Source organism: Oncorhynchus clarkii, chromosome 20 (genome assembly GCF_045791955.1).
Source record: "Oncorhynchus clarkii lewisi isolate Uvic-CL-2024 chromosome 20, UVic_Ocla_1.0, whole genome shotgun sequence".
Taxonomy (NCBI): domain Eukaryota; kingdom Metazoa; phylum Chordata; class Actinopteri; order Salmoniformes; family Salmonidae; genus Oncorhynchus; species Oncorhynchus clarkii.
Window position 1 is genome coordinate 52,476,413 of NC_092166.1, and position 24,169 is coordinate 52,500,581.

The 24,169-nt window shown below is 42.1% G+C and overlaps 21 non-coding genes across 21 annotated transcripts; all 21 read right to left on the minus strand.

Annotated features, from left to right (window-relative positions):
* Positions 1-2,711: 2,711 nt before the first annotated feature.
* Positions 2,712-2,784, minus strand: trnaf-gaa (transfer RNA phenylalanine (anticodon GAA)). Its single transcript has one exon. It is a non-coding gene; the product is annotated as a tRNA-Phe (tRNA).
* Positions 2,785-2,860: 76 nt separating this feature from the next.
* On the minus strand, positions 2,861-2,934 carry trnai-aau (transfer RNA isoleucine (anticodon AAU)). The gene has a single exon. It is a non-coding gene; the product is annotated as a tRNA-Ile (tRNA).
* An 887-nt stretch (positions 2,935-3,821) lies between these two features.
* On the minus strand, positions 3,822-3,894 carry trnaf-gaa (transfer RNA phenylalanine (anticodon GAA)). Its single transcript has one exon. It is a non-coding gene; the product is annotated as a tRNA-Phe (tRNA).
* Positions 3,895-3,970: 76 nt separating this feature from the next.
* trnai-aau (transfer RNA isoleucine (anticodon AAU)) lies at positions 3,971-4,044 on the minus strand. The gene has a single exon. It is a non-coding gene; the product is annotated as a tRNA-Ile (tRNA).
* An 879-nt stretch (positions 4,045-4,923) lies between these two features.
* trnaf-gaa (transfer RNA phenylalanine (anticodon GAA)) lies at positions 4,924-4,996 on the minus strand. Its single transcript has one exon. It is a non-coding gene; the product is annotated as a tRNA-Phe (tRNA).
* Positions 4,997-5,072: 76 nt separating this feature from the next.
* On the minus strand, positions 5,073-5,146 carry trnai-aau (transfer RNA isoleucine (anticodon AAU)). Its single transcript has one exon. It is a non-coding gene; the product is annotated as a tRNA-Ile (tRNA).
* Positions 5,147-6,019: 873 nt separating this feature from the next.
* trnaf-gaa (transfer RNA phenylalanine (anticodon GAA)) lies at positions 6,020-6,092 on the minus strand. The gene has a single exon. It is a non-coding gene; the product is annotated as a tRNA-Phe (tRNA).
* Positions 6,093-6,174: 82 nt separating this feature from the next.
* trnai-aau (transfer RNA isoleucine (anticodon AAU)) lies at positions 6,175-6,248 on the minus strand. The gene has a single exon. It is a non-coding gene; the product is annotated as a tRNA-Ile (tRNA).
* An 879-nt stretch (positions 6,249-7,127) lies between these two features.
* trnaf-gaa (transfer RNA phenylalanine (anticodon GAA)) lies at positions 7,128-7,200 on the minus strand. The gene has a single exon. It is a non-coding gene; the product is annotated as a tRNA-Phe (tRNA).
* Positions 7,201-7,282: 82 nt separating this feature from the next.
* On the minus strand, positions 7,283-7,356 carry trnai-aau (transfer RNA isoleucine (anticodon AAU)). Its single transcript has one exon. It is a non-coding gene; the product is annotated as a tRNA-Ile (tRNA).
* Positions 7,357-8,819: 1,463 nt separating this feature from the next.
* On the minus strand, positions 8,820-8,893 carry trnai-aau (transfer RNA isoleucine (anticodon AAU)). The gene has a single exon. It is a non-coding gene; the product is annotated as a tRNA-Ile (tRNA).
* Positions 8,894-9,786: 893 nt separating this feature from the next.
* trnaf-gaa (transfer RNA phenylalanine (anticodon GAA)) lies at positions 9,787-9,859 on the minus strand. The gene has a single exon. It is a non-coding gene; the product is annotated as a tRNA-Phe (tRNA).
* An 82-nt stretch (positions 9,860-9,941) lies between these two features.
* trnai-aau (transfer RNA isoleucine (anticodon AAU)) lies at positions 9,942-10,015 on the minus strand. The gene has a single exon. It is a non-coding gene; the product is annotated as a tRNA-Ile (tRNA).
* Positions 10,016-19,463: 9,448 nt separating this feature from the next.
* trnaf-gaa (transfer RNA phenylalanine (anticodon GAA)) lies at positions 19,464-19,536 on the minus strand. The gene has a single exon. It is a non-coding gene; the product is annotated as a tRNA-Phe (tRNA).
* Positions 19,537-19,614: 78 nt separating this feature from the next.
* On the minus strand, positions 19,615-19,688 carry trnai-aau (transfer RNA isoleucine (anticodon AAU)). The gene has a single exon. It is a non-coding gene; the product is annotated as a tRNA-Ile (tRNA).
* Positions 19,689-20,574: 886 nt separating this feature from the next.
* On the minus strand, positions 20,575-20,647 carry trnaf-gaa (transfer RNA phenylalanine (anticodon GAA)). The gene has a single exon. It is a non-coding gene; the product is annotated as a tRNA-Phe (tRNA).
* Positions 20,648-20,723: 76 nt separating this feature from the next.
* On the minus strand, positions 20,724-20,797 carry trnai-aau (transfer RNA isoleucine (anticodon AAU)). The gene has a single exon. It is a non-coding gene; the product is annotated as a tRNA-Ile (tRNA).
* Positions 20,798-21,670: 873 nt separating this feature from the next.
* Positions 21,671-21,743, minus strand: trnaf-gaa (transfer RNA phenylalanine (anticodon GAA)). The gene has a single exon. It is a non-coding gene; the product is annotated as a tRNA-Phe (tRNA).
* Positions 21,744-21,825: 82 nt separating this feature from the next.
* Positions 21,826-21,899, minus strand: trnai-aau (transfer RNA isoleucine (anticodon AAU)). The gene has a single exon. It is a non-coding gene; the product is annotated as a tRNA-Ile (tRNA).
* An 871-nt stretch (positions 21,900-22,770) lies between these two features.
* On the minus strand, positions 22,771-22,843 carry trnaf-gaa (transfer RNA phenylalanine (anticodon GAA)). Its single transcript has one exon. It is a non-coding gene; the product is annotated as a tRNA-Phe (tRNA).
* Positions 22,844-23,625: 782 nt separating this feature from the next.
* On the minus strand, positions 23,626-23,699 carry trnai-aau (transfer RNA isoleucine (anticodon AAU)). The gene has a single exon. It is a non-coding gene; the product is annotated as a tRNA-Ile (tRNA).
* Between the last annotated feature and the right edge of the window lie 470 nt (positions 23,700-24,169).

The following is a 24,169-nucleotide window of genomic DNA, read 5'->3' on the forward strand; positions in this document are numbered from 1 at the left end:
AGAATGATATCTAATTGACTGATGGACTCTTGTCCACTTGACTCTTGTACATTTTCAATATGTTTAAACAGTGAGGTACCATCACCAAAAGCGACATTCTGAAATCAACCCTAACGAGCGATTGAGATGAACCAGAATCACTGCAAAGCCATCCCGAGTTCATCGGGCCAGTCAATTTCACATTCCTGCAGGATTTTTATAGCATGACCAATTGGTGATGGTACCTGCCCATTGAAACATATTGCAAATGCACAGTGACTTTGAAAAAGTAAGGAAACATAAACAATTTTTTTTTATTTTTGGGTGACCAGTTGCACGTGCATTTGCAATATGATTCTATAGTGAAAAAACATCACCAAATGCGACATTCTGAAATCTACCCTAACGAGCGATTGAGATGAACCAGAATCACTGCAAAGCCATCCCGAGTTCATCGGTCCAGTCAATTTCACATTCCTGCAGGATTTTTATAGCATGACCAATTCGTGATGATACCTGCCCATTAAAACATATTGCAAATGCACAGTGACTTTGAAAAAGTAAGGAAACATAAACAATTTTTTTTTATTTTTGGGTGACCAGTTGCACGTGCATTTGCAATATGATTCTATAGTGAAAAAACATCACCAAAAGCGACATTCTGAAATCAACCCAAACGAGCGATTGAGATGACCCAGAATCACTGCAAAGCCATCCCGAGTTCATCCGGCCAGTCAATTTCACATTCCTGCAGGATTTTTATAGCATGACAAATTCGTGATGGTACCTGCCCATTAAAACATATTGCAAATGCACAGTGACTTTGAAAAAGTAAGGAAACATAGAATCAAATTTTTTTTTTTGGGTTACCAGTTGCACATTTCAGATCACCAGTTGCACATTTCAGATCACCAGTTGCACGGAGGAAAATCGTTACTTTTGAATTTGACTTTTGACTTCCTATGATATCATATTGCAAATGGACAAAACATATGCCTTATGCACAAGTAAAACAAAAAAAAATTATGATAATACAAGTTGACAAAGGTATAGTTTGAGCAAAGTATAGTTTGAATTTTGAGCATGACAAATTCGTGATGGTACCTGCCCATTAAAACATATTGCAAATGCACAGTGACTTTGAAAAAGTAAGGAAACATAAACAAATGGACATAATGAAATCATAATTTTTTTTTTCCGGTTACCAGTTGCACGCGCATTTGCAATATGATTCTATAGTGAAAAAACATCACCAAATGGACATGATGAAATCAACACAACGAGTGATGGAAATGAACAACTATCACCCCGGCCGTCCCGAGTTCATCAGTTCAGTCAATTTTGGCCCCCAAAAAAATTGACTTTTGACTTTGACTTTTGACTTCCTGTGAAATCATATTGCAAATGGACAAATCATATTCCTTATGCACAAGTAAAAAAAATAAAATTATGATAAAACATTTTACAAAAGTATATTCATACACTTCTTACACATGATTAATTGTCTTAAAATCGAAACAATTTCGAAAAACGGTCCAGAAAGCACTTTTTTTAGTTTTTAAAGTTTAAAAAAAAAATCACATTTTCGACTTTTGACATCCTATTAAATCATATTGCAAATGGACAAAACATATGCCTTATGCACAAGTAAAAAAAAAAAAAAAATTATGATAATAAAATACGAATAAAGTATGTTGATACAGTTCTTATACGTGTGTAATTGACACAAAATTCGAAAGAATTTTGAAAAACGGACCAGAAAGCACTTTAAGGATGTGTGAAGTTTTTTACCAAATTTTGACATTTTTGACTTTTGACTTTTGACTTCCTATGAAATCATATTCCAAATGGAGAAAACATATGCCTTATGCACAAGTAAAAAAAAAATAAAAAAAATGATAATAAAGTATGACTAAAGTATGTTGATTAAGTTCTTATACATGTGTAATTGACATAAAAATTGAAAGAATTTTGAAAAACGGTCCAGAAAGCACTTTTTTAAGGATGTGTGAAGTTTTTTACCAAATTTTGACATTTTTGACTTTTGACTTCCTATGAAATCATATTGCAAATGGACAAAACATATGCCTTATGCGCATGTAATTAAAAAAAAAAAATGTGATATCAAAATTGGACAAAAGTATATTCATACAGTTCTTACACATGTGTAATTTTCAAAAAAAGCGAAAGAATTTCGAAAAACGGCCCAGAAAGCACTTTTTTAAGGGGTGATAAGTTTTGGGGAAAAAAAATCCTTTTTTCAAAATTTTGCTTTTGGATGTTGACTTGGGTTGCATTTCCAACATGAAAAACCCCGGTGGAGCGCACTCGCCCCCTGTTGGATTTTTGAGGTGTTACAATTGGCAATTGCCATATGGCAATACATACTTTGCACGAATCAACGCCGCTTTGGGTGGTATTGGACATCGTGTAAATGGTTTGTCCAATGCCAATATCTTGCCATTCATTTTTGTCCAATTCAGGGGGGTATTCCCTTACATGGATCCAAGAAAACTCCAGTTCACACTTCATGCAGCCTTGTCTTACGACAACCTACTGTCATGTAACAATGACAAGCAACTTTCCTGTAACACTGATGTCAAAATGTCAGATGAAAAAGCAAGAAATTACTTACTTTCAGAGGAGCAGCGTAGTACACACCATTGAGGCCCACAAACAAAGCTGTGGATAGTTTCCTTGAAGCCAGAGCATCAAGAAAGAACAAATACAAATGCCGAAACCCGGGATCGAACCAGGGACCTTTAGATCTTCAGTCTAACGCTCTCCCAACTGAGCTATTTCGGCAATTCACTAATTTTTTTTCACCCTTGACAATTCACATGCATGTGACTCACAATTTTGACACTCAAAATGTATATCATAGCCAGTACGGGGATCGAACCAATGACCTTGGCGTTATTAGCACCACACTCTAACCAACTGAGCTAACCGGCCATTTGCTATTTTGCTCAATTGTTGAAATGCACCGAGCCTCTGCAAGTGTGCAAGTGCTGACACGTAAACAAACAAGTCCACCAACAGCATAGCCTGACAAGACTGGACCCTTTAGGTTGCTTCTTGCGGAAATTCCAAACGGCTGGGGAATTAGCTCAAATGCTTAGCATGCGTGAGGTAGTGGGATCGATGCGTGCATTCTCCAAAAGCAAATTCTTTCATGGATCCAAGGAAATTCTAGTTCACACTTCATGCAGCCTTGTCTTACGACAACCTACTGTCATGTAAACAATGACAAGAAACTGTCATGTAACAATGACAAGAAACTCTCATGTAACACTGATGTCACAATGTCAGATGAAAAAGAAAGACATTACTTACTTTCAGACAGCAGCGTATCACACACTCTAACCAACTGAGCTAACCGGCCGCTGGCTACAGAGCACAGTTGTTGAGATGCAACGAGCCTCTGCAAGTGCTGGAGCACAAACTAACAAGTCCACCAACAGCATAGCCTGACAAGACTGGACACTCTTGGTTGCTCCTTGTGGCAATTCCAAACAGCTGGGGAATTTGATCAATTGGTATTGTGTTTGCTTAGCATGCTGTAGGTAGTGGGATCGATGCACGCATTCCCCAAAAACAATTTTTTTTGTGGATCCAAGAAAGCTCCAGTTCACACTTCATGCAGCCTCGTCTTACGACAACCTACTGTCATGTAACAATGACAAGCAACTTTCCTGTAACACTGATGTCAAAATGTCAGATGAAAAAGCAAGAAATTACTTACTTTCAGAGGAGCAGCGTAGCACACACCATTGAGGCCCACAAACAAAGCTGTGGATAGTTTCCTTGAAGCCAGAGCATGAAGAAAGAACAAATACAAATGCAGAAACCCGGGATCGAACCAGGGACCTTTAGATCTTCAGTCTAACGCTCTCCCAACTGAGCTATTTCGGCAATTCACTAATTTTTTTTCACCCTTAACAATTCACATGCATGTGACTCACAATTTTGACACTCAAAATTTATATCATAGCCAGTACGGGTATCGAACCCATGACCTTGGCGTTATTAGCACCACACTCTAACCAACTGAGCTAACCGGCCATTTGCTATTTTGCTCAATTGTTGAAATGCACCGAGCCTCTGCAAGTGCTGGCACGTAAACAAACAAGTCCACCAAGAGCATAGCCTGACAAGACTGGACCCTCTAGGTTGCTTCTTGCGGAAATTCCAAACGGCTGGGGAATTAGCTCAAATGCTTAGCATGCGTGAGGTAGTGGGATCGATGCGTGCATTCTCCAAAAGCAAATTCTTTCATGGATCCAAGGAAATTCTAGTTCACACTTCATGCAGCCTTGTCTTACGACAACCTACTGTCATGTAAACAATGACAAGAAACTGTCATGTAACAATGACAAGAAACTCTCATGTAACACTGATGTCACAATGTCAGATGAAAAAGAAAGACATTACTTACTTTCAGACAGCAGCGTATCACACACTCTAACCAACTGAGCTAACCGGCCGCTGGCTACAGAGCACAGTTGTTGAGATGCAACGAGCCTCTGCAAGTGCTGGAGCACAAACTAACAAGTCCACCAACAGCATAGCCTGACAAGACTGGACACTCTTGGTTGCTCCTTGTGGCAATTCCAAACAGCTGGGGAATTTGATCAATTGGTATTGTGTTTGCTTAGCATGCTGTAGGTAGTGGGATCGATGCACGCATTCCCCAAAAACAATTTTTTTTGTGGATCCAAGAAAGCTCCAGTTCACACTTCATGCAGCCTCGTCTTACGACAACCTACTGTCATGTAACAATGACAAGCAACTTTCCTGTAACACTGATGTCAAAATGTCAGATGAAAAAGCAAGAAATTACTTACTTTCAGAGGAGCAGCGTAGCACACACCATTGAGGCCCACAAACAAAGCTGTGGATAGTTTCCTTGAAGCCAGAGCATGAAGAAAGAACAAATACAAATGCAGAAACCCGGGATCGAACCAGGGACCTTTAGATCTTCAGTCTAACGCTCTCCCAACTGAGCTATTTCAGCAATTCACTAATTTTTTTTCACCCTTAACAATTCACATGCATGTGACTCACAATTTTGACACTCAAAATTTATATCATAGCCAGTACGGGTATCGAACCCATGACCTTGGCGTTATTAGCACCACACTCTAACCAACTGAGCTAACCGGCCATTTGCTATTTTGCTCAATTTTTGAAATGCACCGAGCCTCTGCAAGTGCTGGCACGTAAACAAACAAGTCCACCAAGAGCATAGCCTGACAAGACTGGACCCTCTAGGTTGCTTCTTGCGGAAATTCCAAACGGCTGGGGAATTAGCTCAAATGCTTAGCATGCGTGAGGTAGTGGGATCGATGCCTGCATTCTCCAAAAGCAAATTCTTTCATGGATCCAAGAAAACTCTAGTTCACACTTCATGCAGCCTTGTCTTACGACAACCTACTGTCATGTAAACAATGACAAGAAACTGTCATGTAACAATGACAAAAAACTCTCATGTAACACTGATGTCACAATGTCAGATGAAAAAGAAAGACATTACTTACTTTCAGACAGCAGCGTATCACACACTCTAACCAACTGAGCTAACCGGCCGCTGGCTACAGAGCACAGTTGTTGAGATGCAACGAGCCTCTGCAAGTGCTGGAGCACAAACTAACAAGTCCACCAACAGCATAGCCTGACAAGACTGGACACTCTTGGTTGCTCCTTGTGGCAATTCCAAACAGCTGGGGAATTTGATCAATTGGTATTGTGTTTGCTTAGCATGCTGTAGGTAGTGGGATCGATGCACGCATTCCCCAAAAACAATTTTTTTTGTGCATCCAAGAAAGCTCCAGTTCACACTTCATGCAGCCTCGTCTTACGACAACCTACTGTCATGTAACAATGACAAGCAACTTTCCTGTAACACTGATGTCAAAATGTCAGATGAAAAAGCAAGAAATTACTTACTTTCAGAGGAGCAGCGTAGCACACACCATTGAGGCCCACAAACAAAGCAGTGGATAGTTTCCTTGAAGCCAGAGCATGAAGAAAGAACAAATCCCGAAACCCGGGATCGAACCAGGGACCTTTAGATCTTCAGTCTAACGCTCTCCCAACTGAGCTATTTCGGCAACTCACTAATTTTATTTCTGTGGCACCCTTGACAATTCACATGCATGTGACTCACAATTTTGACACTCAAAATGTACATCATAACCAGTACGGGGATCGAACCCATGACCTTGGCGTTATTAGCACCACACTCTAACCAACTGAGCTAACCGGCCATTTGCTATTTTGCTCAATTGTTGAAATGCACCGAGCCTCTGCAAGTGCTGGCATGTAAACAAACAAGTCCACCAACAGCATAGCCTGACAAGACTGGACCCTCTAGGTTGCTTCTTGCGGAAATTCCAAACGGCTGGGGAATTAGCTCAAATGCTTTGCATGCGTGAGGTAGTGGGATCGATGCCTGCATTCTCCAAAAGCAAATTCTTTCAAGGATCCAAGAAAACTCCAGTTCACACTTCATGCAGCCTTGTCTTACGACAACCTACTGTCATGTAAACAATGACAAGAAACTGTCATGTAACAATGCCAAGAAACTCTCATGTAACACTGATGTCACAATGTCAGATGAAAAAGAAAGACATTACTTACTTTCAGAGAGCAGCGTATCACACACTCTAACCAACTGAGCTAACCGGCCGCTGGCTACAGAGCACAGTTGTTGAGATGCACCGAGCCTCTGCAAGTGCTGGTGCACAAACTAACAAGTCCACCAACAGCATAGCCTGACAAGACTGGACACTCTTGGTTGCTCCTTGTGGCAATTCCAAACATCTGGGGAATTTGATCAATTGGTATTGTGTTTGCTTAGCATGCTATAGGTAGCGGGATCGATGCCCGCATTCCCCAAAAACATTTTTTTTTGTGGATCCAAGAAAGCTCCAGTTCACACTTCATGCAGCCTTGTCTTACGACAACCGACTGTCATGTAACAATGACAAGCAACTTTCCTGTAACACTGATGTCAAAATGTCAGATGAAAAAGCAAGAAATTACTTACTTTCAGAGGAGCAGCGTAGCACACACCATTGAGGCCCACAAACAAAGCAGTGGATAGTTTCCTTGAAGCCAGAGCATGAAGAAAGAACAAATACAAATGCCGAAACCCGGGATCGAACCAGGGACCTTTAGATCTTCAGTCTAACGCTCTCCCAACTGAGCTATTTCGGCAATTCACTAATTTGATTTCTGTGGCACCCTTGACAATTCACATGCATGTGACTCACAATTTTGACACTCAAAATGTATATCATAGCCAGTACGGGGATCGAACCCATGACCTTGGAGTTATTAGCACCACACTCTAACCAACTGAGCTAACCGGCCATTTGCTATTTTGCTCAATTGTTGAAATGCACCGAGCCTCTGCAAGTGCTGGCACGTAAACAAACAAGTCCACCAACAGCATAGCCTGACAAGACTGGACCCTCTAGGTTGCTTCTTGCGGAAATTCCAAACGGCTGGGGAATTAGCTCAAATGCTTTGCATGCGTGAGGTAGTGGGATCGATGCATGCATTCCCCAAAAGCATATTCTTTCATGGATCCAAGAAAACTCCAGTTCACACTTCATGCAGCCTTGTCTTACGACAACCTACAGTCATGTAAACAATGACAAGAAACTGTCATGTAACAATGACAAGAAACTCTCATGTAACACTGATGTCACAATGTCAGATGAAAAAGAAAGACATTACTTACTTTCAGAGAGCAGCGTATCACACACTCTAACCAACTGAGCTAACCGGCCGCTGGCTACAGAGCACAGTTGTTGAGATGCACCGAGCCTCTGCAAGTGCTGGAGCACAAACTAACAAGTCCACCAACAGCATAGCCTGACAACACTGGACACTATTGGTTGCTCCTTGTGGCAATTCCAAACAGCTGGGGAATTTGATCAATTGGTATTGTGTTTGCTTAGCATGCTATAGGTAATGGGATCGATGCCTGCATTCTCCAAAAGCAAATTCTTTCAAGGATCCAAGAAAACTCCAGTTCACACTTCATGCAGCCTTGTCTTACGACAACCTACTGTCATGTAAACAATGACAAGAAACTGTCATGTAACAATGCCAAGAAACTCTCATGTAACACTGATGTCACAATGTCAGATGAAAAAGAAAGACATTACTTACTTTCAGAGAGCAGCGTATCACACACTCTAACCAACTGAGCTAACCGGCCGCTGGCTACAGAGCACAGTTGTTGAGATGCACCGAGCCTCTGCAAGTGCTGGAGCACAAACTAACAAGTCCACCAACAGCATAGCCTGACAAGACTGGACACTCTTGGTTGCTCCTTGTGGCAATTCCAAACAGCTGGGGAATTTGATCAATTGGTATTGTGTTTGCTTAGCATGCTATAGGTAGTGGGATCGATGCCCGCATTCCCCAAAAACATTTTTTTTTGTGGATCCAAGAAAGCTCCAGTTCACACTTCATGCAGCCTTGTCTTACGACAACCTACTGTCATGTAAACAATGACAAGAAACTGTCATGTAACACTGATGTCAAAATGTCAGATGAAAAAGCAAGAAATTACTTACTTTCAGAGGAGCAGCGTAGCACACACCATTGAGGCCCACAAACAAAGCAGTGGATAGTTTCCTTGAAGCCAGAGCATGAAGAAAGAACAAATCCCGAAACCCGGGATAGAACCAGGGACCTTTAGATCTTCAGTCTAACGCTCTCCCAACTGAGCTATTTCCGCAACTCACTAATTTTATTTCTGTGGCACCCTTGACAATTCACATGCATGTGACTCACAATTTTGACACTCAAAATGTACATCATAACCAGTACGGGGATCGAACCCATGACCTTGGCGTTATTAGCACCACACTCTAACCAACTGAGCTAACCGGCCATTTGCTCTCTTGCTCAATTGTTGAAATGCACCGAGCCTCTGCAAGTGCTGGCACGTAAACAAACAAGTCCACCAACAGCATAGCCTGACAAGACTGGACCCTCTAGGTTGCTTCTTGCGGAAATTCCAAACGGCTGGGGAATTAGCTCAAATGCTTTGCATGCGTGAGGTAGTAGGATCGATGCCTGCATTCTCCAAAAGCAAATTCTTTCAAGGATCCAAGAAAACTCCAGTTCACACTTCATGCAGCCTTGTCTTACGACAACCTACTGTCATGTAAACAATGACAAGAAACTGTCATGTAACAATGCCAAGAAACTCTCATGTAACACTGATGTCACAATGTCAGATGAAAAAGAAAGACATTACTTACTTTCAGAGAGCAGCGTATCACACACTCTAACCAACTGAGCTAACCGGCCGCTGGCTACAGAGCACAGTTGTCGAGATGCACCGAGCCTCTGCAAGTGCTGGAGCACAAACTAACAAGTCCACCAACAGCATAGCCTGACAAGACTGGACACTCTTGGTTGCTCCTTGTGGCAATTCCAAACAGCTGGGGAATTTGATCAATTGGTATTGTGTTTGCTTAGCATGCTATAGGTAGTGGGATCGATGCCCGCATTCCCCAAAAACATTTTTTTTTGTGGATCCAAGAAAGCTCCAGTTCACACTTCATGCAGCCTTGTCTTACGACAACCTACTGTCATGTAAACAATGACAAGAAACTGTCATGTAACAATGCCAAGAAACTGTCATGTCAAAATGTCAGATGAAAAAGCAAGAAATGACTTACTTTCAGAGGAGCAGCGTAGCACGCACCATTGAGGCCCACAAACAAAGCTGTGGATAGTTTCCTTGAAGCCAGAGCATGAAGAAAGAACAAATACAAATGCCGAAACCCGGGATCGAACCAGGGACCTTTAGATCTTCAGTCTAACGCTCTCCCAACTGAGCTATTTCGGCAATTCACTAATTTTATTTCTGTGGCACCCTTGACAATTCACATGCATGTGACTCACAATTTTGACACTCAAAATGTACATCATAGCCAGTACGGGGATCGAACCCATGACCTTGGCGTTATTAGCACCACACTCTAACCAACTGAGCTAACCGGCCATTTGCTATTTTGCTCAATTGTTGAAATGCACCGAGCCTCTGCAAGTGCTGGCACGTAAACAAACAAGTCCACCAACAGCATAGCCTGACAAGACTGGACCCTCTAGGTTGCTTCTTGCGGAAATTCCAAACGGCTGGGGAATTAGCTCAAATGCTTTGCATGCGTGAGGTAGTGGGATCGATGCCTGCATTCTCCAAAAGCAAATTCTTTCATGGATCCAAGAAAACTCCAGTTCACACTTCATGCAGCCTTGTCTTACGACAACCTACTGTCATGTAAACAATGACAAGAAACTGTTATGTAACAATGACAAGAAACTCTCATGTAACCCTGATGTCACAATGTCAGATGAAAAAGAAAGACATTACTTACTTTCAGAGAGCAGCGTATCACACACTCTAACCAACTGAGCTAACCGGCCGCTGGCTACAGAGCACAGTTGTTGAGATGCACCGAGCCTCTGCAAGTGCTGGAGCACAAACTAACAAGTCCACCAACAGCATAGCCTGACAAGACTGGACACTATTGGTTGCTCCTTGTGGCAATTCCAAACAGCTGGGGAATTTGATCAATTGGTATTGTGTTTGCTTAGCATGCTATAGGTAATGGGATCGATGCCTGCATTCTCCAAAAGCAAATTCTTTCAAGGATCCAAGAAAACTCCAGTTCACACTTCATGCAGCCTTGTCTTACGACAACCTACTGTCATGTAAACAATGACAAGAAACTGTCATGTAACACTGATGTCAAAATGTCAGATGAAAAAGCAAGAAATTACTTACTTTCAGAGGAGCAGCGTAGCACACACCATTGAGGCCCACAAACAAAGCAGTGGATAGTTTCCTTGAAGCCAGAGCATGAAGAAAGAACAAATCCCGAAACCCGGGATCTTTAGATCTTCAGTCTAACGCTCTCCCAACTGAGCTATTTCGGCAATTCACTAATTTTTTTTCACCCTTGACAATTCACATGCATGTGACTCACAATTTTGACACTCAAAATGTACATCATAACCAGTACTGGGATCGAACCCATGACCTTGGCGTTATTAGCACCAAACTCTAACCAACTGAGCTAACCGGCCATTTGCTATTTGGCTCAATTGTTGAAATGCACCGAGCCTCTGCAAGTGCTGGCACGTAAACAAACAAGTCCACCAACAGCATAGCCTGACAAGACTGGACCCTCTAGGTTGCTTCTTGCGGAAATTCCAAACGGCTGGGGAATTAGCTCAAATGCTTTGCATGTGTGAGGTAGTGGGATCGATGCCTGCATTCTCCAAAAGCAAATTATTTCATACATAAGGGAACATTTCGGCATTTCGTGTATGATCAGTGAAAAAGTCCATATTGCAAATGTACGGTCCCTTACTAGATGTCCGAAAACATTTGTAAAATTTGCGGTCGGCGTCGGCCCGTGCGGTAGGGCCAGACCTACCGGGAAGTCATCAAATGAACTTTGTCGGACATTCGGTTTCCGTTTTATAAAATAAACAAGTTTTGGACCATTTTTCCGCTATCCCGGAAATTCCCACAAGAGGGCATACGGAATCATATGGCAATTTGGCAAAACATCACGAATCACGACGGGGCCTTATCTCGAAAACGGAAAATATTTCGAAGCCGAAACTTGGTGAGCGTAGGTTTGGCATAATGGGCAGTTGGCCCCGAACAAGATGGCGTCTAGGCCTCAACGGTTTTTGAGTTATGGCCGTTTTTCTGGGATTAAAGGTCCAAAATGGAAGTAGAGAAATTATTTTTCCACTTCAGGTCAAAGTCAAGGAGCCTCCGGTGTCAATAAAAAAAGAACCAGCCATTTATCTATCGTCATTTAAGAGAAACGGAACAATGACAACTTGTTGATGGTCACAAATAGGCGTTTTTTTTTTTCAACGGTTACAGATCCAGTTGCAGGGTGTTCATACGAATCTTTTTAAAGTGTGCTGCGGAGCTCTGCGAGATTTCTGTGATTTTCTATGATTTTCTGAAATAACACACACATACTAAACCCTCCGTAAATAACTCAGTTCTTAACGTAAAGACTTAAAACTCAGGATTATGTAAAAGCATAACCCAATGAGGATATGTGCCAACCGGAAGTGCCATAATTGGTGTCTCAGGGGCTGTTTCGAAGGGTTAAAAAAGTCTGATCTGTCCAAAACTTCATATATGTGATTAGGCAACCCCCATGAACTGTAAATCAGTCATTTTTCCCCAAAAAAATCAAAGGAAAAAAAAATCACACTAAAACACAACTTGGATGGAGGGACGTATTGGGGTGCGTAGAGACAGACAGTGGCTGCAATAGTTAGCTTTGTTGGAGCTAAAAAAGAACCGTCAGACCTAGAGTTCTGAAACTTTAGAAACCTGTTCTAGACCTCCGGTCGATGGTACGTGGTGAGTTACGTGGCTCTAGACGGTTCTCGGACCGAGAAACAGCCTCGTACATTTGCAATACCTTCAATTCATTTTGACCATCACAAAAATGACGACGTTTAGAAAAGTCTCAGAGACGCAAGGCTAGGTGCATTGAAACCGGCTCGGCCCATAGAGACGGACCCCAACGTTTCTGTCCGATAGCTCGTTCAAGGACCCTGTAGCAAGGCATGGAAAAAAGTGGATTTTCAGCACCAGTTAGGGTTTTTCTCGGACACCAAATGACCTATCGAGCCGAAACTCGGGATTCGGGGTCGCCTCACATAGGACTTCACATAATGTCCGAACTGGACCCGCAGCTAGAACGTAACTATGTGTTTTACCTTTTTATTATGTTTTAAACTAAAGGCGCTGTGAATTATGGGACTGCTCTGACATATGTGATAGTTGGCTTCTAAATGAGTAGTAAAAAGTGGGTTTGGTGTCATAATGACATCTAATTGACTGATGGACACTGACTTGCTAGTTGACTTTTGTGCATTTGCAATATGTTTAAACGGAGAGGGACCATCACCAAAATGGCATTCTGAAATCAACACAAAAAATGGCATCACCATAGTCTCCAGACTGTGCTGAGTTCAACGAGCTATCCCGCTTGACCGTAGCTCGCTCGGTCTAAGCGCAACGACCATTAGAAAAGTAGGCCCAAAATGAAGCCTGCCCCACAATGTCATTTGCTTTTGAGTGACAGTGAGAGAACCGTTTAGGTGAGAAGAAAAATTCCACCACATGAATGTTCCTAAGGTCCTCCCGATCCGTGCAAGCCTAACCTTGACCGTGTGGCATTAACCCTTAACAGTAAAACAGTGTTTTTTGATCTCACAGATTACAGTGTCATCTCTCCCCATAGGAATACATTGCCTGCACCCCTAATTTCAACCTGAAGTCTATATGGGTTATGAATGCCGTATGAACCTGTCTTCGGTACCAGTCCATCAAGCCACTATGAGGTCTACCTGTGTTGATTCTGAGCTTCCTGGACCAACCGGAAGTGGTTAAAATGCCCCTAAAAGTGTTTACCCATACCCTGCCTGCAGTTTGACAGACATAGTGCATTCAACCCTGTGTAAATCAGTCAGTTCTTAACGTAAGGACTTAAAACTCAGGATTCTGTAACAGCATACCCCAATGAGGATATGTGTTGATTTATAGCTTCCTGTGCCAACCGGAAGTGCCATAATTGGTGTCTCAGGGGCTGTTTCGAGGGGTTAAAAAAGTCTGATCTTTCCAAAACTTCATATGTGTGATTAGGCAACCCCCATGAACTGTAAATCAGTCATTTTTCCCCAAAAAATTCAAAGGAAAAAAAAATCACACTAAAACACAACTTGGAAGGAGGGACGTATTGGGGTGCGTAGAGACAGACAGTGGCTGCAATAGTTAGCTTTGTTGGAGCTAAAAAAGAACCGTCAGACCTAGAGTTCCGAAACTTTAGAAACCTGTTCTAGACCTCCGGTCGATGGTACGTGGCTCTAGATGGTTCTCGGACCGAGAAACAGCCTCGTACGTTTGCAATACCTTCAATTCATTTTGACCATCACAAAAATGACGACGTTTAGAAAAGTCTCAGAGACGCAAGGCTAGGTGCATTGAAACCGGCTCGGCCCATAGAGACGGACCCCAACATTTCTGTCCGATAGCTCGTTCAAGGACCCCGTAGCAAGGCATGGAAAAAAAGTGGATTTTCAGCACCAATTAGGGTTTTTCTCGGACACCAAATGACCTATCGAGCCGAAACTCGGGATTCGGGGTCGCCTCACATAGGACTTCACATAATGTCCGAACTGGACCCGCAGCTAGAACGTAACTATGTGTTTTACCTTTTTATTATGTTTTAAACTAAAGGCGCTGTGAATTATGGGCCTGCTCTGACATATGTGATAGTTGGCTTCTAAATGAGTAGGAAAAAGTGGGTTTGGTGTCAATTGATATCCGTTTGGTGTCATAATGACATCTAATTGACTGATGGACACTGACTTGCTAGTTGACTTTTGTGCATTTGCAATATGTTTAAACGGAGAGGGACCATCACCAAAATGTCATTCTGAAATCAACACAAAAAATGGCATCACCATAGTCTCCAGACTGTGCCGAGTTCAACGAGACGCCCCGCTTGACCGTAGCTCGTTCTGAGTGCAGCGAACTTGAAAAAAAGAAGGCCCAAAATGAAGCCTGCCCCACAATGTCATTTGATTTTGGGTGGCAGTGAGAGAACCGTTAGGGTGAGAAGCACAATTCGACCTCAGGTGCGTTCCTGAGGTCCTCCCGATCCTTGCAAGCCTAACCTTGACCGTGTGGCATTAACCCTTCACAGTAAAAAGAAGGTGTTTACTTGAAACAGCTTGCTTTGACTTCTCTCCCCATAGGAATACATTGCCTGCACCTCTAAATTCAACCTGAAGCCTATGTGGGTTATGAATGCCTTATGAACCTGTCTTCTAAGACAGTCCATCAGGCCACTATGAGGTCTACCTGTGTCGAATCTAAGCTTCCTGGAGCAACCGGAAGTGGTTAAAATCACCCTAAAAGTGTATACCCATACACTGCCTGCAGTTTGATAGACATAGTGCATTCAACCCTGTGTAGATCAGTCAATTCTTAACGTAAAGACTTAAAACTCAGGATTCTGTAAGTGGCTATGTCAACCAAGATATGTGTTAACTTATAGCTTCCTGTGCCAACCGGAAGTGCCATAATTGGTGTCTCAGGGGCTGTTTCGAGGGGTTAAAAAAGTCTGATCTCTCCAAAATGTCATATGTGTGACTAGGCAACCCTTCTGAACTGTAAATCAGTCATTTCTCCCAACAGATGTCAAAGAAAACCTCCCTCACACACACACAGGAAGGATGGAGTGATAAAGTGCGGTGCTTAAAGACACAGAGAGCAGGGAATGGCATTACCATAATCCCTAGGCCGTGCCGAGTTCAACGAGATATCCCTCTTGACCGTAGCTCGCTCGGTCTAGGCGCAGCGACCATTAGAAAGTAGGCCCAAAATGTAGCCTGCCCCACAATGTCATTTGATTTTGGGTGAGAGTGAGAGAACCGTTAGGGTGAGAAGACAAATTCCACCACAGGAATGTTCCTAAGGTCCTCTCGATCCGTGCAAGCCTAACCTTGACCGTGTGGCATTAACCCTTAACAGTAAAACAGTGTTTTTTGATCTCACAGATTACAGTGTCATCTCTCCCCATAGGAATACATTGCCTGCACCCCTAATTTCAACCTGAAGTCTATATGGGTTATGAATGCCGTATGAACCTGTCTTCGGTACCAGTCCATCAGGCCACTATGAGGTCTACCTGTGTTGATTCTAAGCTTCCTGGACCAACCGGAAGTGGTTAAAATCACCCTAAAAGTGTTTACCCATACCCTGTCTGCAGTTTGATAGACATAGTGCATTCAACCCTGTGTAAATCAGTCAATTCTTAACGTAAGGACTTAAAACTCAGGATTCTGTAACAGCATACCCCAATGAGGATATGTGTTGATTTATAGCTTCCTGTGCCAACCGGAAGTGCCATAATTGGTGTCTCAGGGGCTGTTTCGAAGGGTTAAAAAAGTCAGATCTGTCCAAAACTTCATATATGTGATTAGGCAACCCCCATGAACTGTAAATCAGTCATTTTTCCCCAAAAAAAATCAAAGGAAAAAAAAATCACACTAAAACACAACTTGGATGGAGGGACGTATTGGGGTGCGTAGAGACAGACAGTGGCTGCAATAGTTAGCTTTGTTGGAGCTAAAAAAGAACCGTCAGACCTAGAGTTCCGAAACTTTAGAAACCTGTTCTAGACCTCCGGTCGATGGTACGTGGTGAGTTACGTGGCTCTAGACGGTTCTCGGACCGAGAAACAGCCTCGTACATTTGCAATACCTTCAATTCATTTTGACCATTACGAAAATGACGACGTTTAGAAAAGTCTCAGAGATGCAAGGCTAGGTGCATTGAAACTGGCTCGGCCCATAGAGACGGACCCCAACGTTTCTGTCCGATAGCTCGTTCAAGGACCCTGTAGCAAGGCATGGAAAAAAGTGGATTTTCAGCACCAATTAGGGTTTTTCTCGGACACCAAATGACCTATCGAGCCGAAACTTGGGATTCGGGGTCGCCTCAGCTAGGCTAACACATAACATAAGAAATGGACCCGCAGCTAGAACGTAACTACGTGTTTTATGGTTTTTTTATGGTTTGAACCGAAGGCGTTGTGAATTTTGGGCCAGCTCTGAAGTATGTAATAGTTGGCTACTAAACGAGTTGGAAAAAGTGGGTTTGGTGTCAGTTTGTATCAGTTTGGTGTCAGAATGATATCTAATTGACTGATGGACTCTTGTCCACTTGACTCTTGTACATTTTCAATATGTTTAAACAGTGAGGTACCATCACCAAAAGCGACATTCTGAAATCAACCCTAACGAGCGATTGAGATGAACCAGAATCACTGCAAAGCCATCCCGAGTTCATCGGGCCAGTCAATTTCACATTCCTGCAGGATTTTTATAGCATGACCAATTGGTGATGGTACCTGCCCATTGAAACATATTGCAAATGCACAGTGACTTTGAAAAAGTAAGGAAACATAAACAATTTTTTTTTATTTTTGGGTGACCAGTTGCACGTGCATTTGCAATATGATTCTATAGTGAAAAAACATCACCAAATGCGACATTCTGAAATCTACCCTAACGAGCGATTGAGATGAACCAGAATCACTGCAAAGCCATCCCGAGTTCATCGGTCCAGTCAATTTCACATTCCTGCAGGATTTTTATAGCATGACCAATTCGTGATGATACCTGCCCATTAAAACATATTGCAAATGCACAGTGACTTTGAAAAAGTAAGGAAACATAAACAATTTTTTTTTATTTTTGGGTGACCAGTTGCACGTGCATTTGCAATATGATTCTATAGTGAAAAAACATCACCAAAAGCGACATTCTGAAATCAACCCAAACGAGCGATTGAGATGACCCAGAATCACTGCAAAGCCATCCCGAGTTCATCCGGCCAGTCAATTTCACATTCCTGCAGGATTTTTATAGCATGACAAATTCGTGATGGTACCTGCCCATTAAAACATATTGCAAATGCACAGTGACTTTGAAAAAGTAAGGAAACATAGAATCAAAATTTTTTTTTTGGGTTACCAGTTGCACATTTCAGATCACCAGTTGCACATTTCAGATCACCAGTTGCACGGAGGAAAATCGTTACTTTTGAATTTGACTTTTGACTTCCTATGATATCATATTGCAAATGGACAAAACATATGCCTTATGCACAAGTAAAACAAAAAAAAATTATGATAATACAAGTTGACAAAGGTATAGTTTGAGCAAAGTATAGTTTGAATTTTGAGCATGACAAATTCGTGATGGTACCTGCCCATTAAAACATATTGCAAATGCACAGTGACTTTGAAAAAGTAAGGAAACATAAACAAATGGACATAATGAAATCATCATTTTTTTTTCCGGTTACCAGTTGCACGCGCATTTGCAATATGATTCTATAGTGAAAAAACATCACCAAATGGACATGATGAAATCAACACAACGAGTGATGGAAATGAACAACTATCACTGCCCGGCCGTCCCGAGTTCATCAGTTCAGTCAATTTTGGCCCCCCAAAAAATTGACTTTTGACTTTGACTTTTGACTTCCTGTGAAATCATATTGCAAATGGACAAATCATATTCCTTATGCACAAGTAAAAAAAATAAAATTATGATAAAACATTTTACAAAAGTATATTCATACACTTCTTACACATGATTAATTGTCTTAAAATCGAAACAATTTCGAAAAACGGTCCAGAAAGCACTTTTTTTAGTTTTTAAAGTTTAAAAAAAAAATCACATTTTCGACTTTTGACATCCTATTAAATCATATTGCAAATGGACAAAACATATGCCTTATGCACAAGTAAAAAAAAAAAAAAAATTATGATAATAAAATACGAATAAAGTATGTTGATACAGTTCTTATACGTGTGTAATTGACACAAAATTCGAAAGAATTTTGAAAAACGGACCAGAAAGCACTTTAAGGATGTGTGAAGTTTTTTACCAAATTTTGACATTTTTGACTTTTGACTTTTGACTTCCTATGAAATCATATTCCAAATGGAGAAAACATATGCCTTATGCACAAGTAAAAAAAAAATAAAAAAAATGATAATAAAGTATGACTAAAGTATGTTGATAAAGTTCTTATACATGTGTAATTGACATAAAAATTGAAAGAATTTTGAAAAACGGTCCAGAAAGCACTTTTTTAAGGATGTGTGAAGTTTTTTACCAAATTTTGACATTTTTGACTTTTGACTTCCTATGAAATCATATTGCAAATGGACAAAACATATGCCTTATGCGCATGTAATTAAAAAAAAAAATGTGATATCAAAATTGGACAAAAGTATATTCATACAGTTCTTACACATGTGTAATTTTCAAAAAAAGCGAAAGAATTTCGAAAAACGGCCCAGAAAGCACTTTTTTAAGGGGTGATAAGTTTTGGGGAAAAAAAATCCTTTTTTCAAAATTTTGCTTTTGGATGTTGACTTGGGTTGCATTTCCAACATGAAAAACCCCGGTGGAGCGCACTCGCCCCCTGTTGGATTTTTGAGGTGTTACAATTGGCAATTGCCATATGGCAATACATACTTTGCACGAATCAACGCCGCTTTGGGTGGTATTGGACATCGTGTAAATGGTTTGTCCAATGCCAATATCTTGCCATTCATTTTTGTCCAATTCAGGGGGGTATTCCCTTACATGGATCCAAGAAAACTCCAGTTCACACTTCATGCAGCCTTGTCTTACGACAACCTACTGTCATGTAACAATGACAAGCAACTTTCCTGTAACACTGATGTCAAAATGTCAGATGAAAAAGCAAGAAATTACTTACTTTCAGAGGAGCAGCGTAGTACACACCATTGAGGCCCACAAACAAAGCTGTGGATAGTTTCCTTGAAGCCAGAGCATCAAGAAAGAACAAATACAAATGCCGAAACCCGGGATCGAACCAGGGACCTTTAGATCTTCAGTCTAACGCTCTCCCAACTGAGCTATTTCGGCAATTCACTAATTTTTTTTGGCACCCTTGACAATTCACATGCATGTGACTCACAATTTTGACACTCAAAATGTATATCATAGCCAGTACGGGGATCGAACCAATGACCTTGGCGTTATTAGCACCACACTCTAACCAACTGAGCTAACCGGCCATTTGCTATTTTGCTCAATTGTTGAAATGCACCGAGCCTCTGCAAGTGTGCAAGTGCTGACACGTAAACAAACAAGTCCACCAACAGCATAGCCTGACAAGACTGGACCCTTTAGGTTGCTTCTTGCGGAAATTCCAAACGGCTGGGGAATTAGCTCAAATGCTTAGCATGCGTGAGGTAGTGGGATCGATGCCTGCATTCTCCAAAAGCAAATTCTTTCATGGATCCAAGGAAATTCTAGTTCACACTTCATGCAGCCTTGTCTTACGACAACCTACTGTCATGTAAACAATGACAAGAAACTGTCATGTAACAATGACAAGAAACTCTCATGTAACACTGATGTCACAATGTCAGATGAAAAAGAAAGACATTACTTACTTTCAGACAGCAGCGTATCACACACTCTAACCAACTGAGCTAACCGGCCGCTGGCTACAGAGCACAGTTGTTGAGATGCACCGAGCCTCTGCAAGTGCTGGAGCACAAACTAACAAGTCCACCAACAGCATAGCCTGACAAGACTGGACACTCTTGGTTGCTCCTTGTGGCAATTCCAAACAGCTGGGGAATTTGATCAATTGGTATTGTGTTTGCTTAGCATGCTGTAGGTAGTGGGATCGATGCCCGCATTCCCCAAAAACATTTTTTTTGTGGATCCAAGAAAGCTCCAGTTCACACTTCATGCAGCCTTGTCTTACGACAACCTACTGTCATGTAACAATGACAAGCAACTTTCCTGTAACACTGATGTCAAAATGTCAGATGAAAAAGCAAGAAATTACTTACTTTCAGAGGAGCAGCGTAGCACACACCATTGAGGCCCACAAACAAAGCTGTGGATAGTTTCCTTGAAGCCAGAGCATGAAGAAAGAACAAATACAAATGCAGAAACCCGGGATCGAACCAGGGACCTTTAGATCTTCAGTCTAACGCTCTCCCAACTGAGCTATTTCGGCAATTCACTAATTTTTTTTCACCCTTAACAATTCACATGCATGTGACTCACAATTTTGACACTCAAAATTTATATCATAGCCAGTACGGGTATCGAACCCATGACCTTGGCGTTATTAGCACCACACTCTAACCAACTGAGCTAACCGGCCATTTGCTATTTTGCTCAATTTTTGAAATGCACCGAGCCTCTGCAAGTGCTGGCACGTAAACAAACAAGTCCACCAAGAGCATAGCCTGACAAGACTGGACCCTCTAGGTTGCTTCTTGCGGAAATTCCAAACGGCTGGGGAATTAGCTCAAATGCTTAGCATGCGTGAGGTAGTGGGATCGATGCCTGCATTCTCCAAAAGCAAATTCTTTCATGGATCCAAGAAAACTCTAGTTCACACTTCATGCAGCCTTGTCTTACGACAACCTACTGTCATGTAAACAATGACAAGAAACTGTCATGTAACAATGACAAAAAACTCTCATGTAACACTGATGTCACAATGTCAGATGAAAAAGAAAGACATTACTTACTTTCAGACAGCAGCGTATCACACACTCTAACCAACTGAGCTAACCGGCCGCTGGCTACAGAGCACAGTTGTTGAGATGCAACGAGCCTCTGCAAGTGCTGGAGCACAAACTAACAAGTCCACCAACAGCATAGCCTGACAAGACTGGACACTCTTGGTTGCTCCTTGTGGCAATTCCAAACAGCTGGGGAATTTGATCAATTGGTATTGTGTTTGCTTAGCATGCTGTAGGTAGTGGGATCGATGCACGCATTCCCCAAAAACAATTTTTTTTGTGCATCCAAGAAAGCTCCAGTTCACACTTCATGCAGCCTCGTCTTACGACAACCTACTGTCATGTAACAATGACAAGCAACTTTCCTGTAACACTGATGTCAAAATGTCAGATGAAAAAGCAAGAAATTACTTACTTTCAGAGGAGCAGCGTAGCACACACCATTGAGGCCCACAAACAAAGCAGTGGATAGTTTCCTTGAAGCCAGAGCATGAAGAAAGAACAAATCCCGAAACCCGGGATCGAACCAGGGACCTTTAGATCTTCAGTCTAACGCTCTCCCAACTGAGCTATTTCGGCAACTCACTAATTTTATTTCTGTGGCACCCTTGACAATTCACATGCATGTGACTCACAATTTTGACACTCAAAATGTACATCATAACCAGTACGGGGATCGAACCCATGACCTTGGCGTTATTAGCACCACACTCTAACCAACTGAGCTAACCGGCCATTTGCTATTTTGCTCAATTGTTGAAATGCACCGAGCCTCTGCAAGTGCTGGCATGTAAACAAACAAGTCCACCAACAGCATAGCCTGACAAGACTGGACCCTCTAGGTTGCTTCTTGCGGAAATTCCAAACGGCTGGGGAATTAGCTCAAATGCTTTGCATGCGTGAGGTAGTGGGATCGATGCCTGCATTCTCCAAAAGCAAATTCTTTCAAGGATCCAAGAAAACTCCAGTTCACACTTCATGCAGCCTTGTCTTACGACAACCTACTGTCATGTAACAATGACAAGAAACTGTCATGTATCAATGACAAGAAACTCTCATGTAACACTGATGTCACAATGTCAGATGAAAAAGAAGACATTACTTACTTTCAGAGAGCAGCGTATCACACACTCTAACCAACTGAGCTAACCGGCCGCTGGCTACAGAGCACAGTTGTTGAGATGCACCGAGCCTCTGCAAGTGCTGGTGCGCAAACTAACATGTCCGCCAACAGCATAGCCTGACAAGACTGGACACTCTTGGTTGCTCCTTGTGGCAATTCCAAACAGCTGGGGAATTTGATCAATTGGTATTGTGTTTGCTTAGCATGCTATAGGTATTGGGATCGATGCCCGCATTCCCCAAAAACATATTTTTTTGTGGATCCAAGAAAGCTCCAGTTCACACTTCATGCAGCCTTGTCTTACAACAACCTACTGTCATGTAACAATGACAAGCAACTTTCCTGTCACACTGATGTCAAAATGTCAGATGAAAAAGCAAGACATTACTTACTTTCAGAGGAGCAGCGTAGCACACACCATTGAGGCCCACAAACAAAGCTGTGGATAGTTTCCTTGAAGCCAGAGCATGAAGAAAGAACAAATGCCGAAACCCGGGATCGAACCAGGGACCTTTAGATCTTCAGTCTAACGCTCTCCCAACTGAGCTATTTCGGCAATTCACTAATTTGATTTCTGTGGCACCCTTGACAATTCACATGCATGTGACTCACAATTTTGACACTCAAAATGTACATCATAACCAGTACGGGGATCGAACCCATGACCTTGGCGTTATTAGCATCACACTCTAACCAACTGAGCTAACCGGCCATTTGCTATTTTGCTCAATTGTTGAAATGCACCGAGCCTCTGCAAGTGCTGGCACGTAAACAAACAAGTCCACCAACAGCATAGCCTGACAAGACTGGACCCTCTAGGTTGCTTCTTGCGGAAATTCCAAACGGCTGGGGAATTAGCTCAAATGCTTAGCATGCGTGAGGTAGTGGGATCGATGCCTGCATTCTCCAAAAGCAAATTCTTTCATGGATCCAAGAAAACTCCAGTTCACACTTCATGCAGCTTACGACAACCTACTGTCATGTAACGACAACCTACTGTCATGTAAAATGACAAGAAACTGTCATGTATGAAAAAGTAACATGTCAGTCAGATGAAAAAGAAAGACATTACTTACTTTCAGAGGAGCAGCGTAGCACACACCATTGAGGCCCACAAACAAAGCATAGTGGATAGTTTCCTTGAAGCCAGAGCATGAAGAAAGAACAAATACAAATGTTCCGAAACCCGGGATGTCGAACCAGGGACCTTTAGATCTTCAGTCTAACGCTCTCCCAACTGAGCTATTTCAGCAATCTCACTAATTTCCGTATTTCTGTGGCACCCTTGACAATTCACATGCATGTGACTCACAATTTTGACACTCAAAATGTACATCATAACCAGTACGGGGATCGAACCCATGACCTTGGCGTTATTAGCACCACACTCTAACCAACTGAGCTAACCGGCCATTTGCTATTTTGCTCAATTGTTGAAATGCACCGAGCCTCTGCAAGTGCTGGCACGTAAACAAACAAGTCCACCAACAGCATAGCCTGACAAGACTGGACCCTCTAGGTTGCTTCTTGCGGAAATTCCAAACGGCTGGGGAATTAGCTCAAATGCTTTGCATGCGTGAGGTAGTGGGATCGATGCCTGCATTCTCCAAAAGCAAATTCTTTCAAGGATCCAAGAAAACTCCAGTTCACACTTCATGCAGCCTTGTCTTACGACAACCTACTGTCATGTAAACAATGACAAGAAACTGTCATGTAACAATGCCAAGAAACTCTCATGTAACACTGATGTCACAATGTCAGATGAAAAAGAAAGACATTACTTACTTTCAGAGAGCAGCGTATCACACACTCTAACCAACTGAGCTAACCGGCCGCTGGCTACAGAGCACAGTTGTTGAGATGCACCGAGCCTCTGCAAGTG